General features: G+C 41.8%; 1 non-coding gene across 1 annotated transcript; it reads right to left on the bottom strand.

The window, feature by feature from the left end:
• Positions 1–2,141: 2,141 nt before the first annotated feature.
• LOC137242957 (U6 spliceosomal RNA) lies at positions 2,142–2,249 on the bottom strand. The gene has a single exon (XR_010950422.1). It is a non-coding gene; the product is annotated as a U6 spliceosomal RNA (small nuclear RNA).
• Positions 2,250–8,301: the final 6,052 nt, after the last annotated feature.

Genomic DNA, 8,301 nt, shown 5'->3' with positions numbered 1-8,301 from the left:
ATGATATATATGATTGAATTGTATTGTGTTGATGAACATTTAGACTATTTTTGTTACAGGGTAGCATATTAGCTGATTTAAATATTTTTCATTAAATTGTTGGCTGTTTACACTACATGGTAAGGCACATGCAACAGCTTCTTAGCAAAATATGGGCGGACGAGTGCATGCCCGACGGTTGGAATCTAAGTGTTCTTTGCCGAGAAGGGGGATACTGCAAAATGCACCAACTATCGTGGAATCAGCCTTTCAAGTGTATTGTGCGAAAGATTGAAGCCCACCGTGAACCGGCTGATTGGACCTTATCAGTGCGGCTTAAGACCTGGTAAATCTACCATCGACCAGATTTTCACAATGCGGCAAATCTTGGAAAAAACCCGTGAAAAGAGAATCGACACACTTCGACGCCTTCACAGCACGAAAAGGAGCTGCCTATATGCCGCTATGTCTGAATTTGGTTTCCCCGCAAAACTTATATGGCTGTGACGTTGAAAGAGTCAGCTCATAAGCTCCTTGGCAACCACTCTACTAATGGCAGCCATAATTTCGAAATAGTAAAAGACTTCGTTTATTTGGGAACCGGCATCAATACTAACAACAACATTAGCTCTGAAATCCAGCGAAGAATCACTCTTGCCTATAAATGTTACCTTAGACTAGGTAGGCAATTGAAAAGTAAAGTCCTCTGTCGGAAAACGAAAATCATACTCTACAAGTCCCCTATCGTCCCCGTCCTGCTATATGGTGCAGAAGCATGGACCATGACAATATCATTTGATTTCATTTCTTTATTTAGTCAATGGTAACATACCTTACTGACTAGATTACAGATTTACTTAGAACTAAATTATTAATTCAAGTATGACTTAATATGACAAATAGTAAGACTAAATGCATGCCTTGAAGGGAGACCTACACATGGCAAAGTCAAGATCTAAACTCCTAGATAGGTGATTAAATTCTACAAGTCCTCTTAGAAGAGGAGCGAAGCTAAAGTAATTAGAACGCAACACTTCAATACGGAATGTATTGTGAAAGGGGAGCGCTCTGTTAGTGACATTGAAAGCATTGACCAAGAATTTCAGAAATATAGAATAGCACCAGATATTATATCAAATATAAACATTAAGCCAGCAACAATTATCAGATGCCTTTTTACGTGTAATGTAATGTAATGTATTTATTTATTACGGCTCTCCTAAGCCTAACTTAAATCTATTTTACATTTTTATAATTGTCTTCTGGACTATGCAATCTAGAATAGTTACATCTTTTTTTCTTTTATACAATTTTTTTTTTTTTCAATATTTTAATCTGTTCTTCCCATAAATTTGACTTCCCACCCATATAACTCTTCAGCTGCTGTTGCGTGTGAGTTTCTAACATTCCATATTGTTCGTTCCCCAGGAATCTCAATAACTTTCCAATGACTTTTCCACCAAATTAAATTAGAGTTTTTTCCTCATCTACAATTTTAATTTCATTTTTAAGGTCCTTAAGTGGGCTTTTTACATAAGTTTTAATTTTCCTTGGTCTTTCCATAATTTTAAATCAATGGTTTTACAAAATTGTTTTTATTTTTTTTTCAACACCCTAATGTTTACATTGCTGGATTCGGTTTTTTATTTTTATAATTATTATTCCTTAATCCCTTAATTTCTTGTTTTAGTTGAATTTTTTCTGCCTGATTAGTGCTTAAATTTATTTTTTCATAGATCTTGGCTATTGTTTTTCGAATGCCAAATTGCTTTCCTCCTCTTTTTCTTTTCAATTTGACCGGCTTTGGAACTTTAAGTTCCTCAATTTTTTTAATCCTATTTCTCTTTCTGTACTCCTCGATTGTTATTGGCTTAGGGCCTTGCTTGGGTTTCTCAGGTGTTTCGTTTTCACCTTCTTGTAAATTTAAATTTAGTTTAACTAATTTGTCGAAAATTTTGTCAAATTGGCTTTGATTTTGTATGTCCTCTTCTGGGAACATAGCTTAATAATAAGTATTAGTAACAAAAGTTTTTACAGCAGAAATTTAAATTTTTGCTTGTCAATAGGCAGCCGTTAGGTTGCCCGAATATTTTCCTGCTTAAAAATAATTTTTAAATTGTCAAAGTAAGCTAATATACCTATTATACTTATAATTATTAGCTGCTAGTCCTGAACGCTTCACGATTTCGGTGTCATCCTTGCGCAGGGGCCATGCTGATCTTCTCTGTATCATTCCAATGTATGTTTTTTGAGGTCTTCCAATTGCCGCAATTTTTACTGTTGGTGCCCGAATTTAATTATAATTTCTCTTCTTTTTTTTCTTTTACAAGGCTTAGGCTGTAATCAGCCAGTAAAATCCTTACCAATGAATTAGGCTGAATAATCAGAAAGTAGAATCATAGGCAACGATCGCCATATAAAAGATTAAAATGAAGTATTTGGTTTTGTCAGTTTTTAACATCAATGAGCGAATGCTTTTTATTCAAATATTGTCAGCTTATTTATACTAAATTATTCTAAACATATTCTTACATACATATTTACTGTAAGCATACATACTTACATGCATATTTACCTTAAGCATATATACTTACATACCTACATACAACTCGATACAAAGTATATACCTACACACCTGTGTTGAGTTGTGACTTCTGTGGGAAATGCACCGTTTGCAAATTTGCTGGAATCCAAATTTGGTTTGGTTGTGTGTTGTACACACACCTGTATTAAATCATGTGAATGGCTATGCCAGCAACAATTATCAGATGCCTTTTTACGTGTAATGTAATGTAATGTATTTATTTATTACGGCTCTCCTAAGCCTAACTTAAATCTATTTTACATTTTTATAATTGTCTTCTGGACTATGCAATCTAGAATAGTTACATCTATGTCCTACCTTGGAGTACTATGGATGGGAGACTTTCAGATCATGCGAACAAAGTGTTGTGCTAGTGTAGTATGTAGGCATTTTACGAATGTTAGTAAAGCGCGAAGGCAACATCTGCACGGCGATGCACTGAGTTAATCGAGTGATGCGTTTCAGTATGTGCTTCGGCAACCTTTTTTATATGCGTACAAGAGCTTGGAAGTCTTTGCGCTACATAGCAGTTTAGTTTTGCTGCACTTCTATCGATGCTATGGAAGCCCGCCTGTCCAGCACTAAATTGGTAGTGTTCTGCAATAATTGTATTGTTGATGATATATATGATTGAATTGTATTGTGTTGATGAACATTTAGACTATTTTTGTTACAGGGTAGCATATTAGCTGATTTAAATATTTTTCATTAAATTGTTGGCTGTTTACACTACATGGTAAGGCACATGCAACAGCTTCTTAGCAAAATATGGGCGGACGAGTGCATGCCCGACGGTTGGAATCTAAGTGTTCTTTGCCAAGAAGGGGGATACTGCAAAATGCACCAACTATCGTGGAATCAGCCTTTCAAGTGTATTGTGCGAAAGATTGAAGCCCACCGTGAACCGGCTGATTGGACCTTATCAGTGCGGCTTAAGACCTGGTAAATCTACCATCGACCAGATTTTCACAATGCGGCAAATCTTGGAAAAAACCCGTGAAAAGAGAATCGACACACTTCGACGCCTTCACAGCACGAAAAGGAGCTGCCTATATGCCGCTATGTCTGAATTTGGTTTCCCCGCAAAACTTATATGGCTGTGACGTTGAAAGAGTCAGCTCATAAGCTCCTTGGCAACCACTCTACTAATGGCAGCCATAATTTCGAAATAGTAAAAGACTTCGTTTATTTGGGAACCGGCATCAATACTAACAACAACATTAGCTCTGAAATCCAGCGAAGAATCACTCTTGCCTATAAATGTTACCTTAGACTAGGTAGGCAATTGAAAAGTAAAGTCCTCTGTCGGAAAACGAAAATCATACTCTACAAGTCCCCTATCGTCCCCGTCCTGCTATATGGTGCAGAAGCATGGACCATGACAATATCATTTGATTTCATTTCTTTATTTAGTCAATGGTAACATACCTTACTGACTAGATTACAGATTTACTTAGAACTAAATTATTAATTTAAGTATGACTTAATATGACAAATAGTAAGACTAAATGCATGCCTTGAAGGGAGACCTACACATGGCAAAGTCAAGATCTAAACTCCTAGATAGGTGATTAAATTCTACAAGTCCTCTTAGAAGAGGAGCGAAGCTAAAGTAATTAGAACGCAACACTTCAATACGGAATGTATTGTGAAAGGGGAGCGCTCTGTTAGTGACATTGAAAGCATTGACCAAGAATTTCAGAAATATAGAATAGCACCAGATATTATATCAAATATAAACATTAAGCCTTGAACAGAACGCCTGACTTCAAGTGGCAAGACATTGATAAGCATGCATCTCGCATTGTAGGGTGGCATGGGATTATCAAAGTGTAGAGGTGGAAGAGGAAACCGTATGAATTTGCGCTGAACCCTTTCAATTCTAAAAGAGTGTGAAGTTCTTCGAAAGATTTATGGACATCTACGCGTTGGCGATGGCGAGTACCGAAGAAAATTTAACGATGAGCTGTACGAGCTATACGCAGACATCAACATAGTCCAGCGAATTAAAACACATCGGCTGCGCTGCTAGGCCATGTTATGCGAATGAAAGATGACGCACTGGCCAAGAAAGTGTTTCTATCGGAACCCGTCTATGGAAGTAGAGGTAGAGGACGGCCTACACTCCGCTGGAAGAACCCATGTGGAAAACGATTTAAACTCCCTTGGAGTGATCAATTGGCGCCGGTTGGCAGAGAGGAGGAATAGTGGGCGCAGAAACGCAACAGCAATAGTAGGAGTGAAAGGCGAGGCGCAGGGTGCCTCTACACTCCGCCCTCCTGTGAATCACGTAAGGATTCGCCATCTAAAAGAAGCACTGCCAACTTGCCAATTGCTCTCTGGGGCACACTTTTACGTCGGTAGGTCGAAGTGTCTGTTTAAAATTGGCGCATCCCAACAGGAAATGGTTCGGCGTTATAGGATCGTCTTCCTCTGAGGTCAAAATTATTTCCATGAGCGATCTTGAATTTAAAATATTTTAAATTTCGATCAGCACACTACGTAATGTTCCTTCTTTTGGTACTTCCTCCTGTTGTTCCCTAATTAGAGTAGGCATCTTGTCGTTGGTGTGAGGGCTTTGCCGCCCTCCATAGCGCCCGACTATGAGGCGGAGCTGTTTAGGACTGGCATCTACGCCGTTTCGCCTCATATGAGGGCGGTGGGATTCAGCTGTATTAGAATAGAGCCTTCCCCTTACCCGATCACTTCGGAAAGTATTGATGGACTTACCACAGTAACGGGGCGCTGCTGTGGCGGACGGTTCTTTCCCCGTATATAATACTGGGCCGCTGAGCTTGCCTTGTCGGGCAGGTGGTCGTGCGACCAAGAAGATGAACGACTCATTACCTAATTGTAATAAGGACGTTGATAAGAGGAGGATTGAGTCGCAAGCCAAGGACGAAAAATACGCATTAAGCGATGCGTCTAACTCCTGGAGCGAGAGTAGTGCTGTTTCAATTAACTCCGTGTTGGAAAAGCATACAAATGAAAACGGAGTAGTAGAGTGGATAAGTGTACGGAGAATAAGTAAGAGAGCCCTCTCGCAGTACCGTGCAGCACTAAGAATTATCCAACGCCTGGGAGCAGTGGTCGACCCAACAGAAGTGGAGATCGGGCGCTTGGAATGTGTTCATGAGGCGGTAGAAGTAGGTCGAAGGTAGTTCAAAATGTTTGCTGCGAGAAACCCTCGGTACTGCAACCAGTACCAGGAGGAAGAAGCCTCGAATGGCAGAATGAAGAGGCAGCGTTCGGCAGAAGGCGACAAGCCTGCTTTCAAGAGGCAGAAAGGACTCAGTCTCGGAGCCGCGAGGCAGGGCAGTCGCATAGACAAGGAAAGTAGGCCCAAAGCTGTAAGACAGATGGGCCTCAATATAGAGGTAGCAACTACCTCGAAATCTGCGAGTCAGAGGGAAGTTCCAACAACGGAAGTAGGAGATAAGCCAAAGGGAGTTAACGCTATGATTCCGGCTTTCTCGGAAGTGCCAAAGGGATATAACACTAAGACTCTGGCCTTTCCCGATAAGATGCGTGATGTGGCAAAGCAGTCACTGACTGTGACGCTGGTTGATCGTAGCAGTCTTTTCGGACAGATGACTACTGAAACGTGGAAATCTGTAGAAAGGGAGCTTATTAGCTTAATGCTTAAGATGATGAGGGAACAACCACGTAAGCCCCTTCCAACCTTTGATTCGGGGGGATGGTATAATGGTGTGAAGATGATAGCGTGCGACAACATCGCGAGCTTGCAGTGGCTGGACAAAGTGGTTCCAAACCTCCAAAGGCAAGACACGAACGCGCGGTTTGAGGTGGTGTATAAAGCGCAAATCCCCACGGTACCAAAAGTTAAGGTATGGATACCATGCGTGATGAAGTCGGAGTATACACTGCGACTTCTGCAGAATCAGAATCCGAACTTACCGACACAGAATTGGAAGGTACTTACGGTATCTCGGCCTACGGAGGAAGGTCAGTTCTACATCTTTCAAGTAAACAAGCAGGCAGAGGATATATTTGATCATGCTCACACTGGGCGAAGTCGAAAAGAAAAGCCTAAGAGAAAAAGAACAGGTGGAGGTAGCCGACGTAACCATGAAGGTTTTAGAAGAAGACAACAGCCAAATGGTGCTGCGAGTCGCACAGAGGGACACCCGGCACAGCATTTACGGGAGAATGAAGGATGGCTCGAATACTCTAAACCAAAAGGGCAAGGGGGACGACGACGTCACGACGAAAGTGCTGGAGGGGGACAAACCGCCCAATGGTGCTGCGAGTCTTGCAGATAAACATCCAACACAGTAAAGTGGCTTCGAGCCAACTCCTCCTAACCTTTGAGGAGGGTTCGTTTGACGTGCCGCCGATTCAGGAGCCATGGCTCTCATCGGGAGGAAAGGTTTCTGGACTTAGCGCGCGCGGATTTTGCGTTTACTACGCGCAAACGGAAGGATGGGCGCGAGCTGTAGTCATGGTAAGGAAACAGCTGCATTCATATATGCTGCCTAATTAAACTACTGCGAACCTCTTAGTGGTGGCCTTTGAGCAAAAGAATAAGCAGGCAATCATCCTGGCATCCTGCTACATGGTCCGTGCTGCGGAACTTCCACCGATGGAGTGCAAGAGGCTAGTGCGCCCCACAATGCGTGGGATGGAGTAGATGGGAACGAGAGAGGCGAATCTCTATTTTGTTACATCCTGCAAACTAATTTGCAATAGCTAACAGGGGAAGGGTCCCTACATACATTGGTCCAACATTCAGCAATGTTCTTCATATTACATTGAGCTCCGAACGTGATATATCAAGGTATAATTGGATGGTTCTTGATAGACCATCCTTCTCCGACCATGCGTATATCAGATTCAGCATCCCCATAAAGAGGGTAGAGAATGGAGGAACCTTTAGAAACCCTAGGTCAACGAACTGGACTAAATTCCAGAAGCAGGTAGAAACAAAACTGGGACAACCAAAAGAGGTTGCCAATGTGGAGGAACTGGAGGAGTCTAATGAATTCTTAACAAGGACGCTTATGATTGTGTATAACAAAGTTTGCCCTCTAGGAAGATTCAGAGGAAAAGCAAAGGCGCCATTGTGGAACAATGTGCTGGGCCTTCTAATAAGACAAGTAAAAGAACTGTTTAAGCTAGCAAAAACCGCGGAAATCGAAGCGTGTCGGGACAGGTACATGGATCTACTGAAGATTTACAAGCGTGAAATTTCCAGGGCGAAGAGAATCTCATGGAAAAGTTTCTTTACGGACATAGAGTGCTCCAGCGAAACAGCACGGCTGAAAAAAGTCCTAGCAAGGGGAAACATAGCGCAGGGACTAATAAAGAAATAGAACGGGGAATGGTCACCTTGAGGTGCTTTTCGATACACATTTCACATCGGGAGATGGTTTAGAAGAGCCAGCAGACATCATTCACACTTCGTTCACGGAGCGGATAGTGCCAGGCTTGGTGGCCGATACCAAGATCGAATGGGCGGTGAAGACGTGTTCTGAATTTAAATCGCCGGGCCCAGATGGTATTTTCGCAGCCATGCTATAAGTTTCAAGTAGAGCGGTCGTGAAATGGCTTCAAATAATATTTGATGGGTGCATAAGACTGAATCATGTAGCGCACTCTTGGAGAAAGTGCTCGTGTAGCTCTCCTATCAAAGGCGTGAAAGATCGATCACGTGTATCCTAAGGACTATAGACCCGTTAGCCTAACATCATTTCTGCTCAAAACCTTTGAGAGGCTGA

This window comes from Eurosta solidaginis, chromosome 2 (genome assembly GCF_040869045.1).
Source record: "Eurosta solidaginis isolate ZX-2024a chromosome 2, ASM4086904v1, whole genome shotgun sequence".
Taxonomy (NCBI): Eukaryota; Metazoa; Arthropoda; class Insecta; order Diptera; family Tephritidae; genus Eurosta; species Eurosta solidaginis.
Note: the sequence above shows the minus strand (reverse complement) of the source record. Positions and strands in the feature narration are given on the sequence as shown.